General features: G+C 43.6%; 2 protein-coding genes across 5 annotated transcripts in view; both read right to left on the minus strand.

The window, feature by feature from the left end:
* The window catches only part of PLA2G5 (phospholipase A2 group V), a 71,747-nt gene extending 47,662 nt beyond the window's left edge, over positions 1-24,085 (minus strand). For 2 of the 3 annotated variants that reach the window (XR_008504878.1, XM_063658919.1), the window contains exon 1: positions 24,011-24,085. The gene's annotated coding sequence lies outside the window, so the exon portion shown is untranslated. The remainder of the gene's footprint in view (positions 1-24,010) is intronic. The other variant, XM_054503303.1, reaches the window with a different exon arrangement.
* Positions 1-24,086, minus strand: part of PLA2G2F (phospholipase A2 group IIF) — a 137,059-nt gene extending 112,973 nt beyond the window's left edge. For both annotated transcript variants that reach the window (XM_054503245.1, XM_054503273.1), the window contains exon 1: positions 24,011-24,086. The gene's annotated coding sequence lies outside the window, so the exon portion shown is untranslated. The remainder of the gene's footprint in view (positions 1-24,010) is intronic.
* Between the last annotated feature and the right edge of the window lie 469 nt (positions 24,087-24,555).

Consider the following 24,555-nt stretch of genomic DNA (forward strand, 5'->3'; position numbering starts at 1 on the left):
CCAGCCATACCTCCAGCACACAAGAACTTCAAAATCCCTAAGCCACACATGCCTAAGCCGCAGTGGTCAAGCATTCCTACAGGACCTCCTCCATCAGGATCTTGCTTCAAGTGCCAGAAATCTGGCCACTGGGCCAAGGAATGCTTGCAGCCCAGGATTCCTCCCAAGCAGTGTCTCATCTGTTCAGGGACCCACTGGAAATCAGACTGCCCAGCTCACCCGGCAGCCTAAAGCCCCTAAAGCTCTGGCCCAAGGCTCTCTGACTGACTCCTTCCCAGATCTGCTCGGCTTAGTGGCTGAAGACTTACACTGCCCAATCACCTCGGAAGCCCCCTGGACCATCATGGATGCCTAGCTTCAGGTAACTCTCACAGTGGAGGGTAAGTTCGTCCCCTGCTTAAATGATATAAGGGCTACCCTCTCCACATTACCTTCTTTTCAAGGGACTGTTTCCCTTGCCCCCATAACTGTTGTGGGTATTGATGGCCAAGCTTCAAAATCCCTTAAAACTCCCCCACTCTGGTGCCAACTTGGACAACATTCTTTTATGCACCCTTTTTTAGTTATCCCCACCTGCCCAGTTCCCTTATTAGGCTGAGACATTTTAACCAAATTATTTGCTTCCCTGACTATTCCTGGACTACTGCCACAGCTCATTGCCACCCTTCTTCCCAACCCAAAGCCTCCTTTGCATCTTCCTCTCATATCCCACTACCTTAACCCACAGGTATGGGACACCTCTACTCCCTCCCTGGCAACCAATCACATGCCCACTACTATCCCATTAAAACCTAATCACCCTTACCCCACTCAATGCCAATATCCCATCCCACAGCAGGCTTTAAAAGGATTAAAGCCTGTTATCAATTGCCTGTCACAGCATGGCCTCCTAAAGCCTATAAACTCTCCTTACAATTCCCCCATTTTACCTGTACAAAAACTGGACAAGTCCTACAGGTAAGTTCAGGATCTGCACCTTATCAACCAAATTGTTTTGCCTATCCAGCCTGTGGTGCCCGACCAGTACACTCTTTTGTCCTCAATACCTCCCTCCACATCTCACTATTCCATTCTTGATCTTAAAGGTGCTTTTTCCATTATTCCCCTACACCCCTCATCCCAGCCCCTCTTTGCTTTTACTTGGACTGACCCTGACATCCATCAGTCTCAGCAACTTACCTAGGCTGTACTGCTGCAAGGCTTCAGGAACAGCCCCCATTACTTCAGTCAAGCCCTTTCTCATTATTTACTTTCTTTCCATCCATCTGCTTCTCACCTTATTGAATATTTTGACAACCTTCTACTTTATAGCCCCTCCTACAAATCTTCCCAACAGGACACCCTCCTGCTCCTCCAACATCTATTCTCAAAAGAATATTGCGTATCGCCTTCCAACACCCAAATTTCTTCCTCATTCATTACCTATCTCAGAATAATTCTTAATAAAAACACACGTGCTCTCCCTGCTGATCGTGTCTGGCTAATCTCCCAAACCCCAACCCCTTCTACAAAGTAACAACTGCTTTCCATTCTAGGCATGGTTAGGTACTTTCACCTTTGGATACCTGGTTTTGCCATCCTGACTAAACCATTACATAAACTCACAAAAGTAAATGTAGCTGACCCCATAGATCCTAAATCCTTTCACCACTCTTCTTTCTGTTCCTTAAAAACAGCCCTAAAAGCTGCTCCCACACTAGCTCTCCCAACCTCATCCCAACCCTTTTCATTACACACAGCCAAAGTGAAGAGCTGTGCGGTCAAAATTCTTACACAAGAGCTGGGACCTCACCCTATAGCCTTTCTGTCCAAACAACTTGACCTTACTGTTTTAGGTTGGCCCCCACATTATTCCTAATACCACATCTGACCCCCATGGCTGTATCTCTCTGATCCACCTGACATTCAATCCATTTCCCCATATTTCCTTCTTTCCTGTTCCTCACCCTGATCACACTTGGTTTACTAATGGCAGTTCCACCAGGCCTAATCCCCACTCACCAGCAAAGGCAGGTTATGCTATAGTATCTTTCACATCTATCATTGAGGCTACCATTTGGCCCCCCTCCACTACCTCTCCGCAAGCCAAACTAATTGCCTTAACTCAGGCCCTCACTCTTGCAAAAGGACTACATGTCAATATTTATACTGACTGTAAATATGCCTCCTATATCCTACACCACCACACTCTTATATGGGCTGAAACAGGTTTCCTTACTATGCAAGGATCCTCTATCATTAATGCCTCTTTAATAAAAACTCTTCTCAAGGCTGCTTTACTTCCAAAGGAAGCTGGGGTCATTCACTGCAAGGGCCACCAAAAGGCATCAGATCCCATTGCTCAGGCCAATGCTTATGCTGATAAGGTAGCTAAAGAAGCAGCTGGCATTCCAACTTCTGTCCCTCACTGCCAGTTTTTCTCCTTCTCTTCGGTCACTCCCACCTACTCCCCCACTGAAACTTCCACCAATCAATCTCTTCCCACACAAGGCAAATGGTTCTTAGACCAAGGAAAATATCTCCTTCCAGCTTCACAGGCCCATTCTATTCTGTCATCATTTCATAACCTCTTCCATGTAGGTTACAAGCCACTAGCCCATCTTTTAGAACCTCTCATTTCCTTTCCATCATGGAAATCTATCCTCAGGGAAGTCACCTCTCAGTGTTCTATCTGCTAGACTACTACTCTTCAGGGATTGTTCAGGCCCCCTCCCTTCCCTACACATCAAGCTCTGGGATTTGCCTCTGCCCAGGATTGGCAAATTGACTTTACTCACATGCTCACAGTCAGGAAACTAAAATACCTCTTTGTCTAGGTAGACACTTTCATTGGATGGGTAGAGGCCTTTCCCACAAAGTCTGAGAAGGCCACCGTGGTCATTTTTTCCCTCTGTTAGACATAATTCCTCCGTTTGGCCTTCCCACCTCTATACAGTCCGATAATGGACCAGCCTTTATTAGTCAAATCACCCAAGCAGTTTCTCAGGCTCTTGGTATTCAGTGGAACCTCATACCCCTTACCATCCTCAATCTTCGGGAAAGGTAAAATGGACTAATGGTCTTTTAAAAACACTCCTCACCAAGCTCAGCCTCCAGCTTAAAAAAGACTGGACAGTACTTTTACCACTTGCCCTTCTGAGAATTCAGGCCTGTTCTCGGGATGCTACAGGGTACAGCCCATTTGAGCTCATGTATAGATGCCACTTTTTGTTAGGCCCCAGTCTCATGCCAGACACCAGCCCAACTTGGACTGTGCCCCCAAAACTTGTCATCCCTACTATCTTCTGTCTAGTCATACTCCTATTCACCATTCTCAAGTACTCATAAATGCCCTGCCCTTGTTTACACTGCTGATTAACACTTTTCTTCCAAACCATCATAACTGATATCTCCTGGTTTTACCTCAAACCACCACCCTTAAGTCTCTCTTAAAGTGGATAGAAGATCTTCAGTGGCAAGGTACACTCCAATACTTTCATCCTGATGAAGTCCTCTTCTTTACTTTTATATTTATTCTTACTCTCGTTCCTGTTCTTATGCCACCATCTACCTCTCCCCAGCTATCTCCACCACACTATCAATCTCACTCACTCTCTCCTAGCCATTTCTAATCCTTCTTTAACAAACAATTGCTGGCTTTGCATTTCTCTTTCCTCCAAAATTGCTGAGGCCTTGACTTACTGCTGAAAAAAAAAAAGATTCCATATATTTTTAAATAAAGAGTGTTGTTTTTACCTAAATCAATCTGGCCTAGTGTATGACAACATTAAAAAACTCAAGGATAGAGCCCAAAAACTCACCAACCAAGTGAACCCCCTTAGGCACTCTCTAATTGGATGTCCTGGGTCCTCCCAATTCTTAGTCCTGTAATACCTGTCTTTCTCCTTCTCTTATTTGGACCTTGTGTCTTCTGTTTAGTTTTTCAACTGATACAAAACCATATCCAGGCCATCGCCAATCATTCCATATGACAAATGTTCCTTCCAACAACCCCACAATACCACCCCTTACCACAAAATCTTCCTCCTGCTTAATCTTTCCCACTCTATGTTCCCACACCACCCCAATCTGACTCAAAGTAAGGGAGGAGACCAACCCTCATATTGTCTTATGCCCAATTTCTGCCTCCAGAGAAAGAAGAAGTAAAAACTGAAAGGCAGAAGTGAAATCCAGAGGCAGACAGCCCAGTGCCATGCCCTGGGCCTGGTAGTTAATGATTGATCCCTGACCTAACTGGTTATATTATCTATAGATTCTAGACCTTGTATGGAAAAGCATTCTGAAAATCCCTGTCCTTTTCTGTTCCATTCTGTTTACTGGTGCATGCAGCCCCCAGTCACATACCTCCTGCTCACTCAATCAATCACGACCCTCTCACATGGGCCCCCTTATAGTTGTAAGCCCTTAAAAGGGACAGAAATTGCTCACTTGGGGAGCTTGGCTTTTGAGATGCAAGTCTGCCAATGTTCCCGGCCGAATAAAGCTCTTTCCTTCTTTAACCCAGTGTCTGAGGAATTTTGTCTGCAGCTCGTCCTGCTACATTTCTTGGTTCCCTGACTAGGAAGCCAGGTGATTAGTGGACGGTCAAAGCAGCCCCTTAGATGACTTAGGCCTGCCCTGTGGAGCATCCCTGGGGGGACTCCAACCAGCCTGAGTGACATGGATCCAAAGAGTGCTCCAAGGTGTCCAAAGAGCATTTGGGTAGGCTATTGACCCAGTGGAATTTCTCACCAGAGCAGTGTGTGGCAGGCCCCCACAGAGGATCAATGCAGTGGCCAAACACCAGGAAGGAACTGGCACTTGGAGTCCAGACATCTGAAACTTGGTAAGACTGGTCTTTGGAACTTGCCCACTCCATTTGAATGGAAGCGTGGCCTGATCACCCACAGTGTGCCTGTACCGGCACTTTGGTTCTTGTTTTTGACTTGACTTGGATTGCTTGATACTTTGGTTTTGGTTTTGACCCAGTTTGGGTTTCCTGATACTCTGATTTTGGTTTTGATTCTGGTTCAGTGTAAACTAAAAGTGTGTGTGTGCCCTTTTTATCCGTTCTTTGTTTTGTGGTGTGCGTGTGGCATGAGCATGGTGTTTTGTCTTAAGGAAGCATGGATCAGGCACAAAGTAAGCCCACCCCACTAGGAACTATGTTGAAAATTTTCAAGAAAGGATTTAAGGGAGATTGTAGTGTTATTACGACACCAGGAAAACTTAGAACTTTGTGTGAAATAGACTGGCCAGCATTAGAGGTGGGTTGGCCATCAGAAGGAAGCCTGGACAGGTCCCTCGTTTCAAAGGTATGGCACAAGGTAACCTATAAGCCAGGGCACCCAGACCAGTTCCCATACATAGACATTTGGTTACAGCTGGTTTTAGAACCCCTCCACAGTGGTTGAGAGAACAGCAGCATAAGTGGCCAGCAGAGGTAGGGAAAGACCAGCAGAGAGAGAGAGAGGAAAGAGACAGAGAGGAAGAGGCAAAGAGACAAAGAGGGAGTCAAGGAGAGAGAGAGAGAGGCAGAGAGAGAGGAAGAGACAGAGGCAAACAGAAAGTCAAAGAGAGAGAGACAGCAAGTCAGAGAAAGAAAGAGAGATATATACAAGTAGTTAAGAAAAAAACAGTGTACCCTATTCCTATAAAAGCCAAGGTAAATTTAAAACCTATAATTGATAATTAAAGGTATTCTCTATAACCCCATAACACTCCAATACCACTTTGTTGTCAGTGTAAACAAGGGCATATCCCAAAAGCACTGAGGCCTTCCTATCAAAAATCCCTAACCCTTCAATCTGTAGTGGCAACTGTTTGCTAACAGAAGAAAGTAGAAAAATAACTTTTAGAGGAAACCTCATTGTGAGCACACCTCACCAGTTCAGAAGTATCCTAAGGAAAAAAAAAAAGATGATTTAACATTAACCACTGAAAATTCCCCTAACCCAGCATGTTTCCTAACAGGGGATCTAAATCTTAATTACCATACAAAGGTCCTACCAGAGCTAGGAGGAACTCCCTTCAGGACAGGATGATAGATGGTTCCTCCTGGGTAATTGAAGGGGGAAAAGAAAGCCATCTATACCAATTCTAAGTTAATTTGGTCTAACCAGGTCTTATTAATAGCAAAGGATAATTGAAATCCCAAATTTACAAGGTTTTCAACAAAAGTAAAGTTTGCTAAAAGTTAACAGTGTAACATGTATTATAATAACTTCTAATCTTGTGGCCTTAGTCTAGTCCACAGACATAAATGAAGTTAGCTTTGGAAAAAAATTGTTATCATCTTCAAAACAAAAGAAAAAAAAGGGGGGGAATTTATGTAGAAAGAATGCTATATGGTAAATTCTTGTTCTGAAATAAATTAACTGGTTGTTTAAAGAAAAAAAATGTTTGTAATAAGTCAGAAAATTGAAGCATGTCGAATTGTCTGTGAAAGTCATGAAAGAGAAAAAAAGTTATAAAAAAGAATTTATGCAAGAAATGTTATATTATTTAAAAGTAATTAGGCCTCCTGAATGTAAAACTATTGAAGAAACATTTTATGTGCAAGGTGTATAAGGAAAGTAAAATATACCTCTGGTAAAAGGATTATAAGGAGGCATAAGAATGTGGATTTTTACCTACATTAAAAAGTTAAAAAATTTTGTTTTAAACATTTAAGCAAGCTTTAAAATGTTAATTGTAAAGGAAATTCTGTGTGTAAACATATTGGCTAAAGTTAAAGGAGTATCATCCATTTTTTCTGTGAACTGAACATTAAAATAAAAGCACAACACGTTTTTCTTAAAGCATTAACCTGCTCTTTAACAAAAATTATTCAAAAAGGTTAAAGAGACTCTACAAAAATCTTACCTTATGGTCAGACATTAAAAATTGGATAAATATGTCAACAAGGTTTTATTAAAATTAAGTTTAACATTAGTAACACACTAATATAAAGGTGAAATTTAGCTCATCTGGTATAAAAATCACACAAGAAGCATGATTAAATATAAAATGGTATTTGGCTTTCTTTGGTCTAAAAACTAATAAAAATAGGTGCTAAAGGAAATTTCTCATTAAGAAGACACCAAAGACTATAAAGTCCACTGTTGGTGTCCCCACATTTAAAACAAAAGGTTAATTTATTAGAAATTATATACTTGGTTTACCTTCCACTTTCCTTTCCCTCAAAACTAAAAGTCTTTTAGCACAAGTACCACCCTAGAATTTCCAGTAAACCAGCACCAGCCTAAAGATCACCTTCTCAACAAGAGTGGAAAGAAGGAAAACTCAAGCCAGCCTAAGAAGGACCCTGCCTTGTGCTGCTACCCTATGAGACTGCTGTTTGTACAGCAAAAAAGGGATGGACTCATCACACCCAAGTCAAAGTGCTGCCCCCTCCAGAGTCATGGGCCATAGTCCCAGAGGAAAACCCTACCAAACTAAAGCTAAGGAAAATTTAACTCTTTCATCTATTCTATTACTCTTTCATCTTTCCTCACTCTATTGCTGACCATCTAGTTATTAACATAACAAAGTCAATTTTGTCTCAAACTATTGCATTTAATGCTTGCCTTGTTATACCCTTGCCAAGTCAAGACAGCTCTCTAATTCAGAAAAGTACCTCTGTCCCTCCTGACTCTCCTCAGACTGGGCATTAGTAAAAGAGAGGGAGATTAATCCAGGGAGATTTCAATAAAGACCTCAGTGATGACCAGTTTTGCCCCCTGATGTAGAGCTTTTATGCCGTAGTTGGTCCAACATTCTGTGGACCACTAAAGAGCAAAGATGGACTGCTGCAACCAGTTTTTATAATTTCCTAAAATCATACATCCATTTTACTAGAGGATCATAGAAGTTAAAGACTTAAAACAAACTTTGGCAATTAAGACAGCATACAAAGATGCAAAAGCCTGGTTGGAATGGATCAAATTTCAGCCTGCACGTTAAACAAAAGCAATTGTTATGCTTGTGCACATGGCAGGCCAGAGGCCCAGATTGTCCCCTTTCCACTAAGGTAGCCCTCCAGTCCACCAGGCATGGGCTGCATGGTAGCTCTTTTCCAGGATTCTACAGCCTGGAGTAATAAGTCATGCCAAGCTCTCTCTGCTATATCCCAAAGTCTGGCACCCTGCAGGTCAGCCCCCGAGGGCCTTCCAGCTTTCATCTCCCAACACTAAGTTCGCTTCATGTCTATCATGACAGGGAGGAAACATAGCATTCCTTGGAGAACTGAAGGCATGCAGTGAGCTTAAGAATTTTCAAGAGCTTATCAATCAGTCAGCCCTTGTTCATCCGTGAGTGGATGTGTGGTGGTATTGTGGTGGACATTTACTGGGCACTCTGCCAAATAACTGGAATGGCACTTGTGCTTTAGTCCAATTGGCTATCCCTTTTACCCTGGCATTTCATCAACCAGAGGGAGGAAAAATAAGACATTGTAAAGCAAGAGAAGCCCCTTATGGGTCTTTTGACTCTCATGTCTATTTAGACACAATTAAAGTCCTATGGGGAATACCAGATCAATTTAAAGCCTGAAATCAAATAGCTGCAAGATTTGAGTCAATGTTTTGGTAGGTGACAGTTAATAAAAATGTAGATTGGATAAACTACATCTATTACAACTGACAGCAATGAGCATTTCATGAGTTAAAAGAAAAACTCATGTCAGCCCCAGACCTGGGGCTACGTGACCTGACAAAACCTTTTACATTATATGGGTCAGAGAAAGAGAGAAGAAAATGGTGGTTACAGTTTTGACCCAGACTGTGGGGCCCTGGCCAAGACCAGTGGCCTACCTTTCTAAACAACTAGACAGGGTTTCTAAGAGTTGGCCCCCATGTTTGAGGGCCTTGGCAGCAACAGCCCTGCTAGCACAAGAAGCAGATAAGCTAACTCAGGCAAAACCTAAACATAAAGGCCCCCTATGCTGTGCTGACTTTAATAAATACCAAAGGACATCATTGGCTAATGAATGCTAGACCAACTAAATACCAAAGCTTGCTCTTTGAAAACTCCTGCATAACCACTGAAGTTTGCAACACCCTGAACCCCACCACCTTGCTCCTGGTATCAGAGAGCCCAGTTGAACATAACTGTGTAGAGGTGTTGGACTCAGTTTATTCTAGCAGGCCCAATCTCTGAGACCATCCTTGAACATCAGTAAACTGGGAGCTGTACATGGATGGGAGCAGCTTCACCAACCCTTGCAAAGTGACTCTGAAGAAGACAACAAGCCCTGCTCCAGTCACACTTGGAAGCTGACTGGTTCATGCACAGCCAAAGCATGAGGAAACTCATCACAGGACTCATTTTCCTTAAAATTTGGACTCGTACAGTAAGGACTTCAACTGACCTTCCTCAGACTGAGGACTGTTCCTAGTATATACACCAAGTCACTGAGGTAGGACAAAAGGTTGCTACAGTCCTATTATTTTATGGTTATTATAAGTGTGCCAGGACTCTAAAAGGAACTTATTTGTGTAATGTGGTACAAGGTATGTAGCCCAGGAAGTGACCAGTGTGATGTGTGCTATAACCCATCTGAGCCCCCTATGACTACCATTTTTAAAATAAGATTAAAGACTGGCAACTTCTGGGTTCTGAAAAACCTTAATTATTAGACAATACTGTATAGCAAGGGTGATGAAGGACTTCACCCTTCCTGTGGGAAGACTGAGCTGCCTTGGGCAAAAACTGTATAATAGTACTACAAAAACAGTCACCTGGTCTGGAGTTCAAACCACACTGAAAAAATCCATTCAGTAAATTTCCAAATTTGCAAACTGTGTGGACCCACCTGGAGTCCAATCGGGACTAGACAGCCCCCACTGGATTATACCAGATATGTGGGCATAGAGCTTATGCCAAGTTACCTGACCAATGGGCAGGTAGTTGTGTTATTGGCACCATTAAACCATCCTTTTTCCTACTGCCCATAAAAACAGGTGAGCTCCTAGGCTTCCCTATCAATGCTTCCCAGGAAAAGAGAGGCATATCTATAGGTGACTGGAAAGATGATGAGTGGCCCCCTGAAAGAATCATACAGTACTATGGGCCTGCCACTTCAGCACAAGATGACTCATAGGGATACCAAACCCTCATTTATATGCTCAGCTGAATCATACAGTTACAAGCTGTCTTAGAAATAACCACTAATAAAACTGGCAGAACTTTGACTGTTTTAGCCCAGCAAGAAACCCAGGTGAAAAATAATATTTATAAAAATAGACTAGCCCTAGACTACTTGCTAGCAGCTGTAGGAGGGTTCTGTGGAAAGTTTAACCTGACCAATGGCTGTCTGCACATAAATGACCAAGGGTGAGTAGTTGAAGATACAGTTAAAGATATAACAATGCTGGCACATGTGCCCAAGCAGGTGTGGCATGGGTTTAATCCTAGGTCCATGTTTGGATGGTTTCCAGCACTAGGAGGATTTAAAACTCCTATAATAAGAAATATAATAGTAATAAGGACCTGCTTGTTGCTTCCCTGTGTGCTGCCTTTGCTCCTTCAAGTAATGAAGTTCTGTTACTACCTTAGTCCATCAAAATACTTCAGCACAAGTGTACTAGATGAATCACTATCAATCTGTCTTGCAAGAGGACATGGCTAGTGAGGATGAAAGTGAGAACTCCCACTAATGAGTGAGGTTCTCAAAGGGGGGAAATAAGGGAGGAGACCACCCCTCATATTATCTTATGCCCAATTTCTGCCTCCAAAGAAAGAAGTAAAAACTAAAAGGCAGAAATGAAATCCACAGGCAGACAGCCCAGCCCCGCACCCTGGGCCTGGTAGTTAAAGATCGACCCCTGACCTAACCGGTTATGTTATCTATAGATTCCAGACATTGTATGGAAAAGCATTGTGAAAATCTCTGTCCTGTTCTGTTCCGTTCTGATTACCGGTGCATGCAGCCCCCAGTCACGTACCCCCTGCTTGTGTAATCAATCATGACTCACTCACATGGACCCTCTTAGAGTTTTAAGCCCTTAAAAGGGACAGGAATTGCTCACTTGGGGAGCATGGCTTTTGAGACACAAGTCTGGGGATGTTCCTGGCCAAATAAAGCTCCTTCCTTCTTTAACCCGGTGTCTGAGGAGTTTTGTCTGTGGCTCGTCCTGCTACAGAAGCAGCCCTGAGAAACATTGCCCATTATCTCTCCATACCACCCCTGAAAATTTTTGCTGCCCCAACATTTTACCACTATTTCATTTTATTTTTCTTATTAATATAAGAAAACAGGAAGGTGAGTCCTCTGAGCCCAAACCTACATGTATACATCTAGATGGCCTGAAGTAACTGAAGAATCACAAAAGAAGTGAAAATGGCCAGTTCCTGCCTTAACTGATGACCTTGTCTTGTGAAATTCCTTCTCCTGGCTCAGAAGCTCCTGCACTGAGCACCTTGTGACCCCTGTCCCTGCCCACCAGAGAACAACCCCCTTTGACTGTAATTTTCCACTACCTATCCAAATCCTATAAAACTGCCCCTCCCCATCTCCCTTTACTGACTCTCTTTGAGACTCAGCCTGCCTGCACCCAGGTGATTAAAAAGCTTTATTGCTCGCACAAAGCCTGTTTGGTGGTCTCTTCACACAGACACACATGACACTCAGGAGGGGGTGCTCCAAGACCTCAGCAAATTGCCCTATTGGTTTGAGCCATAAACTTAGCTTATGCTGATACCAAGCACCTATAGGAGATTCGTCAATGGTCAGGGGTACCTCCACTCAGAATCCCTTTGTGGTTGCAAAATGTAAATGCTGAATATCTGAGACAGGTTTCAGTTAATTTAGAACGTTTATTTTGTCAAGGTTGAGGACACACACCCATGCCACAGCCTCAGGAGGTACTGATGATATGTGCTTAAGGTAGTCAGAGCACAGTTTGTTTTTATACATTTTAGGGAGACATGAGACATCAGTCAACACATGTAAGATGAACATTGGCTTGGTCCGGAAAGGCAGGACAACTTGAAGGCAGGTAGGGGGCTTCCAGGTCTTACGTAGATAAGAGACAAATGGTTGTATTCCTTTCAGTTTCTGATTAGCCTCTCCAAAGGATGCAATCAGATTTTATCTCAGTGAGCAGATGGGTGACTTTGAATAGAATGGGAGGCAAGTTTGCCCTGAGCAGTTCCCATCTTAACTTTTCCCTTTAGCTTAGTGATTTTGGGGCCTCAAGATTTATTTTCCTTTTACAGAATAATTGTTGATGTCTTGGATTGGAATTGGAGTTATCTGTATGAATTCATCATTTGAGTAAATGAGTGTGAGTGTTTGTGTGTGTGTGACTGTGTGTGTGTGTGTATTTGCCAGCTTTGAAGCAATGACATCCCACTAGCAACGAGCACTCTTAGTTCCCAGATATTTGTTTCTAAATGCCATTTTGAGAAAAAGGAAAAAGAAAAGAACTATGACATCTCAGAAAACAAATGGCTAATTCCAGGGCTTTGAAAGACAGAAGATAAATTTGGGGCATTTTCTGGTGTCAGAAAGTAGGATGTGCTGAAACAAAAACAAAAGCAAAATGATGAGGAGATGCACATAAGTAGGATGGCTGAATAGGACTCTCCATTGCTTATCCCTTTGCATCATCTTGAACAACTATCCATGTACAAAAATACCTTCACAAAAGTTAAAGAAACCAGGTGAAAGATTACAGGGCCTAGGTATAGCAAAGGACATATAGTAAAGCTTTACTATACTATAGCAAAGGGTATAGTAAAGCAAAATAAACTTTCTAAATAACAAAAGAACACATTAAAGAGTGTAGGAAGGACAGTTTTTTTGTTCGTGTGTTTGTTTGTTTAATGATATTGTTGTCTATTTTGAACAAAATAATTAAGGGCAGAATATTTTGAATACAAGAGTAGAAAGAAGACTCAAAACAAAACCCATACCAGTCCATTGTGGTTCTTTGTGAATAGTTTGGTAGTGAGAATGCATTCCACAATATCTAGTTTATAAATTTTGTTTTATGGCCCACAGGATCAAATGAGAGATATATTACAGATGGTTATATTATAAACCTAAGTTTAAGAAACCTGACCAAGCTAATGCTTAAGGTCTATTCTTTTTGTGATCTGATTAAAAGCCTGCAAATCTTGAACTACCTAAAAACTGTACAGAATGGAATATACACAGATGCACAGTGAGTATGTAAAGTTCTTATAAAACATGGAACACAAAGAATGGCTTCTCTCTCTCTCTCTCTCTCTCCACTTCCCCTCACTTTCTCAAATGATATTTCCTATTTATAGGAAATGTTTACAACAAAAGAAGAGCTAGTAGGATCAGACTAAGTAAATTGCAATAAGGAAAGTTGGTGTTAAGTCCAATATTTTTTAATTATTCCATTTCTCAGCAGCAATTTGTAAAGTTTTACTGACATTGATCCTTTGCAACAATGTAGAGCTGAATTGTAGAATAGTTCTCCAAGTGTAATTCCTGTCTATTTAATCCTTGTTTTGTCCTCTATGAACATTACTGGGCCAGATACAACATTGCTCTTGGAAGCTTGAAGAAACACTGAGGAAACAAGTTTGTTGACACCTTCTACGGCTCAGAGGCCAGAATCAGAGATACTGCCCTCCAAAAGACATTAATATCCATGATTTGGCCATAATTGACCCTCATGATAAGATAAACAATTTCATTGAGGAATTTCTCAGAGAAGCCCTCTCCTCTGGAGCAAAATCACAGCTATGACTCAGGCCTCCAGTCACAAGATGCTAAGGAATGCCTCAGTCACAGATTCTTGCTCGATGGACAACCTACATCCACAGACAGTGAACCTGTAACTCGAGACTCAGGTGCCACAATAGGTTCACAAGACCCTAACTGAGCTAGGAACCCAGTCCCACAGCATCTCCAAGCACCTACACCTGGAACCCACACCACCGCAGCTGAGTGTAGACAATGTCAGATCTGATGCCAAGAGGAATACCCTCAGCTGTTGGTATTGTGGGGAAAATGAGAATAGGAGGACTCCAAAAGCCCTTGATGCTGAGGACATCAACAACTACAGGACTGCTGTTACTGCCAAAACTTCTACAGTCTAGGCCACTTAGTTGCCCACTATTATTACTTATCCTTTTTTTCTTTTTTTGAGACAAGGTCTCAATCTGTCACCCATACCAGAGTGCAGTGTCCAATCATAGTCTACTGCAACTTCAAACTCCTGGGCACAAGTGATCCTTGTGTCTCAGTCTCCTGAGTATCAGGGACTACAGGCATTTACCACCATGCCCAGTTAATTTATTTCTTGTAGAGATGGGGTCTTGTTATGTTGTTATCTCAAACTCCTGGACTCAAGCAATCCTCCTGCCTTGGCCTCTCAAAGTGCTGGGATTACAGAAGGATCTAACCTTACCTAGAGCTGAAATGAATTGAGAGAGCTGAGCAAAATATAAAGTAGAAGAAGCAGCAGGAAGAGTCCTGTGGGCATTCCTTGTCCCCAGGAAAGCCATTTCTGACTTTGTCTCACAGGGGTCCTTGGGGAGCGCTGCTAGAGTAATTGGGGAAAGATCACAGGGAGAAGGAAACTTCCAGTTAAATCTTGTAATAATTTTCACTGGCTGTGAACTTTCCTGGGCAGATTTTTTTTTGGGGGGGAGTGAGGCAGGGAACAGGATGTGCAGATATGACCATAGAATCCACCACAGGCAGGGAGGGGCAGGGCCTAAAAGCCCTGCTTGCTTTCTCAGCAGGGAGTCTTGTAGCCTGGGGCAAAATCTCAGCCCTGCTCATGAGCTGCCTGGATATGAACACAGTGCTGGTGGTGGAGCACAGTGGGAATGAGACTAGTCTTGCTGGCTGCATGGGAACTGGGTGAAGCCTGTCACTGCCAGCTTTCCCCTACTTCCCTGGTGACCTGTATGACACAGCAAAAGCAGCCATAATCCCCCCGGGAACCTAATGCCATTGGCCTGAGAACCACATCCGTATCCCCCACAGCCACTGCAGCAAGCCCCACCCAAGGAGAATCTGAGCTCAGACATACCTAACCCTGCTCCCACCTGATGGTCCATCTCTACCAGCCCTGGTAGCCAAATACAAAAAACATAATCTCTTGGGAGCTCTATGATCCCGCCCATTGCCTGAAAAACCTGAATACTTACTTAGGCAACCTTAGGGCAAACTTGTATTCCCCCATACTACCACAGCTGATGGTCTCTTGAAAGCACCAGCCCCTAGCTGGAGGCCAGCCAATGCAAGCCATTATAGCAATTCATAACAGAACAACCCTGCTCCAAGAAAGGAGAAAACAACAGCTAATTCCACTGCCTGTAACATCCTGGCCAACTAGAGGTTCTGAGTCTGTCCATGTGACAATTTCACTGCTAGCACAACCAGCATTCAAGAAAACCAGCACACCAAATAAAACTACAACCAAGGACCCTCACAGAGTCCTCTTCACTTCCCTGCTACCTCTACTGAAGCAGGTGCTGGTATCCATGGCTGAGAGACCTGAAGACCGATCACATCACAGGACTCTTTGAAGGCATTCCCCAGTACCAGCCCAGAGCCCAGTAGCTCTGCTGGATGGCTAGACCCAGAAGAACAATAATGATCACTGCAGTCCAGCTGTCAGGAAGCCCCATCCCTAAAGGAAGTGGGAGAGCACCACATCAAGGGATCACCCCATGGAACAAAAGAATCTGAACAGCAACCCTTGAACCCCAGATCTTTCCTCTGACATAGTCTACTCAAATAAGAAGGAACCAGAAAAACAATTCTGGTAATATGACAGAGCAAGGTTCTTTAACACCCCCATAAGATCACACTAGCTCACCACCAATAAATCCAAACCAAGAAGAAATCTCTGAATTGCCAGAGAAAGAATTCAGAAGGTCAATTATTCAGCTACTCAAGGAGGCACCAGAGAAAGGTGAAAACCAATTTAAATAAATTTTTAAAAGGCCAGGTGCCGTGGCTCATGCCTGTAATCCCAGCAGTTTGGGAGGCTGAGGTAGGCAGGTCAGCTGAGTTCGGGAGTTTGAGACCAGCCTGACCAACATGGAGAAACCCTGACTCTACTAAAAATACAAAATTATCCAGGTGTGGTGGCACAGGCCTATAATCCCAGCTACTCCAGAGGCTGAGGCAGGAAAATCACTTGAACCCAGGAGGCAGAAGTTGCAGTGAGTCGAGATCATGCCATTGCACTCTAGCCTGGGCAACAAGAGCAAACTCTGTCTCAAACAAAAAAAAGAAAGAAATTTTAAAAATAATACAGGATATGGACAAAGAAGTCTCTAGAGAAATAGAAAGCATAAATTTAAAAATTGCAACTTCAGGAAATAAAAGACACACTTACAGAAATGCAAAATACACTTCAAAAGTTTCAACAATGGAAGAAAACAAATAGAAGAAATACTTTCAGAGCTTGAAAACAAGGCTTTCTAATTAACCCAATCTGACAAAGAGAAAAGAAAAAAGAATTTTTAAAAAATGAAAAAAGCCTCCAAAAAGTTTGAAATTATGTTAAATGACCAAATCTAAGAATGAATAATTGGTGTTCCCAAAGAAGAAATCTAAAAGTTTGGAAAACTTATTTGAGGAAACAATTGAGGAAAATTTTTCTGGCCTTGCTAGAGATCTGGACATCCAAATACAAAAAGCTCAAAGAACACCCAGGAAATTCATCACAAAAAGATCATCACCTAGACACATAATTATCACATTATCTAAAGTCAAGACAATGGAAATAATCTTAAGAGCTGTAAAGCAAAGGTATCAGGTAACCTATAAAGGAAAACCTATCAGATTAACAGCAGATTTCTCAGCAGAAACCCTACAAGCTAGAAGGGATTGGGGTTGTATCAATAGTCTCTTTAAACAAAACAATTATCAACCAAGAATCTTGTATCCAGCAAAACTAAGCTTCAGAAATGAAAGAAAGATAAAGTCCTTTTCAGACAAACAAATGCTGAGAGAATTTGCCACTACCAAGCCAGCACTACAAGAGCTACTAAAGAGGAGTTCCAAATCTTCAAACAAAACCTTGAAATACACCAAAATAGAACCTTCTTAAAGCATAAATCCCACAGGACCTATAAAACAGTAACACAATGAAATAAAAAAACAAAATAAAAACAAGGTGTTCAGGCAACAACTAGCACAACAAACTGGATAATACCTCACAATTCAATACTCACATTGAATGTTTAAATGACCTATATGCTCTACTTAAAAGATACAGAATGGTAGAATAGGTAAGAATTCACCAACCAAGTACCTGCTGTCTTCAAGAAACTCATCTAACACGTAAGGAACTCACTTAAACTTAAGATATGGGGGTGGAAAAAGATTTTCCATGAAAATGGACACCAAAAGCAAGCAGGAGTAGCTATTCTTATATCAGATTGTTAGTCCAAACTGCACCATTTTGTAAGATGCCCACTATTTTGCAGACTTTGGTCAAAGTGAAACATTCCAAAGAGGTTCAGGCTGTGAGAAACAGCCTGTCTCTTATATTCTGCTGGGAGAAAATGCAAGGAACACCACATTCTGCCAGAAAAGGGCCAAAACTCTCATCCTGGGAACATGTTATCAACATTTTCCCAGGCAGCAGGCCATGCCCCGCAACTCCCCTCCCACCCAGGCCTATCAATTGCCCCAGCCTGTAAGTAGTGGTGGGAACTGGCATTAAGTTGGTCTCCCATCTCTATAGGTCTCATGCTGGACATAAAGCCTGGATTTGCTGTTAAGCTGCCCTCTCTCCCTCTCTTTCTGTGTCTTTCTTTAACCCTTGCCTTTGCTTCAAAATCTAACATTTTGGGTGCCAAAACCTGGAATGGGGATTGGGTTCTAAACGGGTAATCTTCTCTTGCAATCTGGAAAGCAGCAAGCAGCAAAAACTAGAACCAGGCCTGTTTCCAGATCCTGAGTGGACTCCCTGTTCCCAGCCCCCTTCCCTCATTCTCATCATATCCAACACCTGTCTCCAATTAGTGGGTGACTCTCCTTTTTCCTCCTTTCCAGATTCCTATTTCTGCCAGTTCACCAGAAAATCTCAGTGCTGGGTGAGAGATCTTCCCAGTCACCAGGTGACCATGGCCTGCCTTCTCAGGGGATGCCCTCAGAATGCTTGCTGCTCCAGCCGCTCCTCACTATCCACCTTGTTACTTTCTGTTGATCCTGAAGTTTGGGACGTTTCTAAACCCGCAATAGCCAAACATCACATCCCAGTCAAAATAACTCTCCAAAACCCCTCCATTTCCCTTCATCAGTCTCAATATCCCCTTAACCCAGCCAGCCTCAGGGGCCTCAAACCTACTATCTGTAAACTTTTACAAGCTCAAGTTCTCAAGCCTGTCAAATCTCCCCACAACACTCCTATCCTGGCTGTCAAAAAAACCAGATGGGTCTTACCGCTTGGTCCAGGATCTCTGAGTTAATAACCAGGCAGTGGTTCCAATCCATCCAGTGGTCCCCAACCCACATACTCTACTCTCCCATATTCCCCTATCTACCACACACTTCTCTGTATTGGATCCAAAGAATGCCTTTTTTACTATTCCCTTGGATCTGGCTTCCCAAAGTCTTTTTACTTTCACTTGGTCAGATCCTGATACTTACACATCCACCCAACTAATATGGACTTCCACAGGGATTCTGGAATAGCCCCCTCCTATTTGAACAGGCTTTCAACAAGGACCTAGCTGAACTTCCCCTTGCTCCTAACACCCTCCTCCAATACATCAATAACCTCCTTCTCTGTAGCCCCTCCTTTAACCTGTCCATCCAACACACCACTCAGCTTTTAAACTTCCTCCATAGTTGAGGATATCAGGTCTCACCCACAAAGGCTCAGGTAGCCCAAACCCAGGTCACTTACCTTGGGACTGTTCTAACCCCTAATTCTTCGGCCATCCCAACCCAACAAAAGGAGCTAATTAGGGACATGTCCCTTCCCTGCATAAAGAAGGGCTTCCTCTCCTTCTTGGGCCTTGTGGGATACTTCCGACTGTGAATTCCCAACTTTAGCTTGCTGGCCAAGCTGCTCTACATGAATTCACGCCAGAAGTATCTCACAAGGCCCATCCTAGAACCCCTGAACTCAGCTTGCCCCATCAACTACCACTTTAAAAACTTTAAAAAAAAATGCCCTTTTAATGACCCTAGCACTGAGACTGCCCAACCCATCCAAGCCCTTTACTCTGTATGTACATTCTAACCAAGGCCTTGCTCTTGGACTACTCTGCCAAACATACAGCAACACCCCACAAACTATTGCATACCTCTCAAAACAACTGGACTCTGTCATCCAAGGCTGGCAACTCTGCCTAAAAATATTGGGAGTGGCCACATTGCTGGCCCCAGAGGCACAGAAACTCACTCTCTAACCAACACATTACAATTGCATCTTCCCATAACCTAGAGGACCTCATAAGCCATCAATCCCTTCTATCCCTCCTGCCATCTTGCTTATAGCAGGTATATGTCTTATTCATAGGTAAACCTCTAGTCACCTTCCAGGGATTAAAGCTCTTAACCTTGCCACCCTCCTCCCTGTAGACACCTGCATTAATGGAAGCTCTTTTAGGGAGCCATGTCCAGCAGCTGGCTATGTCACCATTGCCAAAAACAGACTCCTAGAATCCAATGCTCTCCAGCCCCATACTACCTCTCAACAGGCAGAACTACCTGTCAACAAGAGGAGCTAGTTGCCCATCCTAGCAAAAGGAAAAAGGAAAGCGTTAACCAATTTACACCAATTCCAAATATGCATACCATATCCTACACTCTCACGTCTTAATCTGGCAGAAAAGGAGTTTTCTAACTACAAAAGGAATCCCCATAGGAAATGGCAAACTCATACACAAACTGCTGGAGGTGGCTGAACCACCACTAAAGGCCGCCATTATCTATTGCAAGGAACACCAAAAGGCTACAAATGCCATAATCAAGGAAAACTTCTTAGCAAATTCGGCAGCCTGGCAGGCACCCCTTAAAACCCCATCAGTACTGCCCATTTTTCCCAACATACATCCTGTATATACCCAGAAAGAACAAATCTCACTCGTCCAGGCTGATGCTGTTCAGGAAAGAAGATGGTTTTACCTCAGTAATAAAATTGTCTTGCCCAAGTCCCAGGAACCTTCTGTACTTTCATATGTACACAACCATTTTCATACTGGTTACTGTCCCCTATGCTGACTCTTATACACACTCTCCCACCATGACTGCCAATCTCAAAGATATTACTAAGGCATGTTCCCTTTGCACTCAAACTTCCCCTCAGGGAGTTATCAAACCACCTCCTTTCCCCACACACCAGGCCTGAAGACACCTGCCAGGGCAAGACTGACTGGCAAATCAACTTCACCCACATGACCCCCTGTAAAAGAAGTCCAGTACCTTCTGAAAATAATAGATACATTCTCTGGATGGATAGAAACTTTTCCTACCACCACCAAAAAAAAAAAACACACACCGTCACTTCTATTCTCTGTATTACCCGCATTATCCTCCCATTTGGACTCCCCTCTTCTATCCAGTCAGACAACAGGTGAGCATTTGTTTCACAGGTTAACCAACAGCTAGCAAAGACTCTAAACATTAAATGGGCATTCCATATTCCTTATCACCACCAATCTTCAGGTAAAATTAAGCAGGCCAATGCCCTTTTAAAACAACAAGTAACCAAACAGTCCCTAGAGGTTAAGATGGCCTGAACTTCACTTCTCCCATTGGCCCTCATGGGTTTATGAGCCATGCCCTAAAAACCCCTCAGCCTAAGCCCATTTAAACTCATGTACAATGCCCCTTTATCCCCCAGAATCTCCCTGTTTCTCCTGCCCCTTCTATACCGGATAGTTGGCCTGCATGACACCTCACTCAACATCTAATAAGACAGTACAAAAACACTTACTTGCCCCAACCTAAAAGTCCATCATCAAAACACTCCTCCCTGTCCCTACAACCAGTGGACTGGATCTGGATCACAGACTTCTCCTCCTCCACTCTCCAACCTAAGTGGATGGGTGCTCACCAGGTTATTCTAATTACTCCCACACTGGGAAAGCTAACATCCTTTCCACACGGGATACACCATTCCAAACTAAAAAGAGCACCAAATTTACAACTAGAAATTCCCTCCCCACCATCCCCCCCCCAAAATTCTTCCTTCCTTACAGGACTAACTTGGCTGCACTTAACAAAAATTCCAGAAGTTGCCAATCCAGAAGGCCCCGGTCCATAATGCTTTCTTCCTCCAATTTCAAATCTTTTATCTGGTACATTGTTTCAGATCTTTCCTGGTATTCCTTTCCCATGTCCCTGGATAGACCACTCCTATTTCCTACACTAATCCAGGAGCTATGGCTGCAGGCTATCTTCCAAAATTTCACTCCCACTTAAATCTCCTTTTGTCTTCTTTGTGAGATACTCTAAGTCCCTGCCCCCAGCCTCTGGCAGTAGGGCCCCCTTTGTCAACTTCATACATTACCTCTTAAATCAGTCACACTCCCCTCTTTCTTCCAACTGTTAGATTTGTTTGTCCACACAAATCCAGCAGTTCACAGCCCTTCCTGTTAATCTAACCACATAAACATGGTCCAAAATAAACCTACATCTCACCTAGTCGGCCAATCCATTCTCTCGACTGCAACCTATATCCTTCAGCCCTATCAGAACCACAATGGCTATTAATTACAAAAACCCATTTCTCTCTCTCTCTCTCTCTCTCCAAAACCAAACAGCCTTCATCTCCTCTCTGACCAATATTCCCTATCAAGCCTTCACAGGGGCTATCCTTACTAACAACTGTCAGGGAAAGAAAGATAGATCAGACTGTTACTGTGTCTATGTAGAAAGAAGACATAAGAAACTCCATTTTGTTTTGTACTAAGAAAAATTATTCTGCCTTGAGATGCTGTTAATCTGTAACTTTAGCCCCAACCCTGTGCTCACAGAAACATGTGCTGTGTTGACTCAAGGTTTAATGGATTTAGGGTTGTGCAGGATGTGCTTTGTTAAAAATGTGTTTGCAGGCAGTATGCTTGGTAAAAGTCATCATCATTCTCTAGTCTCGAGTACCCAGGGACACAGTGCACTGCAGAAGCCCACAGGGACCTCTGCCCAAGAAAGCCTGGGTATTGTCCAAAGTTTCTCCCCACAGAGACAGCCTGAGCTATGGCCTCATGGGAAGGGAAAGACCTGACTGTCCCCCAGCCTGGCACCCATAAAGGGCCTGTGCTGAGGAGGATTAGTGAAAGAGGAAGGCCTCTTTGCAATTGAGATAAGAGGAAAGCATCTGTCTCCTGCTCATCCCTGGGAATGGAATGTCTCAGTGTAAAACTCGATCACACATTCTATTTACTGAGATAGGAGAAAACTGCCTTATGGCTGGAGGTGAGACATTCTGGTGGCAATACTGCTCTTTACCGCACTGAGATGCTTGTGTAAAGTCAAACATAAATCTGGCCTACTTGCACATCAAGGCACAGCTCCTTTCCTTAAACTTACTTATGACACAGAGACCTTTGCTCACATGTTTACCTGCTGACCCTCTCCCCACCATTACCCTATAGTCCTGCCACATCCCCCTCACCGAGATAGTAGAGATAGTGATCAATAAATACTGAGGGAACTCAGAGACCAGTGCTGGTGCTGGTCCTTCGTATGCTGAGCACTGCTCCCCTGGGTCCACTCTTCTCTCTCTATACTTTGTCTCTGTGTCTTATTTCTTTTCTCAGTCTCTCATCCCACCTGATGAGAAATATCTGCAGGTGTGGAGGGGCTGGCCCCCTTCTACAACTATTCAACTTGGAAAAACAAAAAGTTGGAACAAAAACTTTATCCAGGATAAAGAACCCCCACCTTCTCATGGCTTGCCACAATAACCTACAACTTTTGTCTGCCCACCCCTATTGTTTTCTTTCTGTGTAGCACAAACTCTTATCTTTGCCTGCCGGCAAGTTGGTCAGGAACATACACCCCGTGTTTCAATCTCCAGACATTAACATTTTGCCTAACAACCAAACTATTCAGGTTCCTTTCCTAATCTCTATTTCCTCCTCCTCCACACACACCAGACTAACTATACACATTATTCCCCTGTTAGCAGGACTGATACATAAGTGCTGGGAAGGGAAGAGTGTGGTCCCTTTAAATGATATGGAAAGGGGGAATGGAAGTGCTGGGTAGAGGAAGGCATGGTCCCTGGTAGGGCTCCACCCCCATAAACCTAGGTGAGGACAGGCACTTGTTGCCCAAATGTTGTATTTCCCAAGACCACCCTGGCCTGCCATGCCCCCATCCTGTGCCTATAAAAACCCGAAACACTAGCAGGCAGACACACAGTGGCTGGACGTCAAGACGAGCAGATCAGTGGAAGAACACACAGGCAGCTAGACCTTGAGAGGAGCATATCAATGGAGGAACATATCAGCGGAGGAACACACGGGTGGCTGGATGTCGAGAGGAATGCACCAACAGGCAATAGCATGCTGGAAGGCCACCAAAACAGCAGAACGACGTGGAGTTTGGTGGGGGCAGTCAGAGGAGAGCCCAGGGTGCCAAGCAGCCTGAACCAGGGGAAAACCATCTCCCTTCTGGCTCCCACATCTGCTGAGAGCTACTTCCACTCATGAAACCTTGCATTCATTTTCCAAGCCCATGTGTGACCCAAGGATCACAAGATACAGAAAGCCCTCTGTCCTTGTGACAAGGTAGAGGGTCTAATTGAGCTGGTTAACACAAGTCACCTATAAATGGCTAAACTAAAAGAGCACACTGTAACACACTCCCACTGGGGCCTCAGCTGTAAACACTCATCCCTAGACACTGTCGTGGGGTTGGAGCCCCACAGCCTGCCCATCTGTGTGCTCCCCTAGAGGTTTGAGCAGCACGGCACTGAAGAAACAGCCGCAACCCCATCGCACACCCTGTGAGAGGTACGAGGGAACCTTTCTTGTTTCAGACTAAACATCTCTGCTGCACTCAAAACTGGGATAACAGGTTACCCCTTTCTCAGGGCCCTTAATCTTCCTCCTCTTAGCTAATAATTGGCCCATATATACTCACCTTCATAGCCCAGTCAATCTCCCAAAAGCTGAACTCTGTTGTCCAGGCAGTCATCCAGAAACACATTGATATCATCTTTCTCCTCCACTAAGTCCAGTATCAGTGCTTCCAGGAAAACAACTCTAAAGTTGAACACCCACTACTTCAAAACCCAAACCCTGGTTACACTGCCCCTAATTCAACAGGAAACAGCCAGATAATCAACAACGCCCCTCTTCCTTTTATATTAAAGTAGAAGGCAAGAAAGTCCAATCTGCACCATTTTGTAAGTCCCTCACCATTTCACAGACCTTGCTCAAAGTGAAATATTCCACAGGGATTCAGGCCATGAGAAACAGCCTGCCTCTTATCATATTTTGCTGGGAGAAAGTACAAGGAACACCACATTCCACCACAACAAGGGTCAGAACTGCCTCATCCTGGGAACATGTTATCAACATTTTCCCAGACAGCAGGCCATGTCTCCCCAAACCCCTCCTGCCCAGGCCTACAGATGGCCCCAGCCTGTAAGCAGGGGTGGGCACTGACGTGAAGCTGGTTTCCTG

This window comes from Pongo pygmaeus, chromosome 1 (genome assembly GCF_028885625.2).
Source record: "Pongo pygmaeus isolate AG05252 chromosome 1, NHGRI_mPonPyg2-v2.0_pri, whole genome shotgun sequence".
Lineage (NCBI taxonomy): Eukaryota > Metazoa > Chordata > Mammalia > Primates > Hominidae > Pongo > Pongo pygmaeus.